Source organism: Citrus clementina, unplaced genomic scaffold (genome assembly GCF_000493195.1).
Source record: "Citrus clementina cultivar Clemenules unplaced genomic scaffold, Citrus_clementina_v1.0 scaffold_1, whole genome shotgun sequence".
NCBI lineage: Eukaryota > Viridiplantae > Streptophyta > Magnoliopsida > Sapindales > Rutaceae > Citrus > Citrus x clementina.
The window spans coordinates 17,720,054-17,720,360 of NW_006263303.1; the positions used below are offsets into that span (position 1 = coordinate 17,720,054).

General features: G+C 32.2%; 1 protein-coding gene across 1 annotated transcript in view; it reads right to left on the reverse strand.

The window, feature by feature from the left end:
- Window positions 1–307, reverse strand: part of LOC112095690 (disease resistance protein At4g27190-like) — a 4,783-nt gene extending 4,476 nt beyond the window's left edge. Inside the window, exon 1 of the mRNA XM_024177794.1 lies at window positions 260–307. The gene's annotated coding sequence lies outside the window, so the exon portion shown is untranslated. The remainder of the gene's footprint in view (window positions 1–259) is intronic.

Below are 307 nucleotides of genomic sequence, written 5' to 3' on the forward strand. Positions count from 1 at the left end.
AAGCCATTAACGCCTTCCACAATCTTTTTTAATATTATCAAGCTTTCTTACGAAATGAAGTTGTAAATGCAAGTGAAGAGAGTAGAATCATAAATTATCTCTTATTTCCTAAAGGAATCACATGTTATATCCCAAATTAAGCTTCATGTCTTATTGTAATTATCCATAACACTATCAAACACATAAAATTTTGTAGATTCATCTCTAATTAACTAAAGAATAATAATACCAGTTAATGCATAAGAACAGTGTCACGTACCTTTTCGTAAGGAGATATTCTCAGTCCTCGCCGCTTCACCTGGCTACC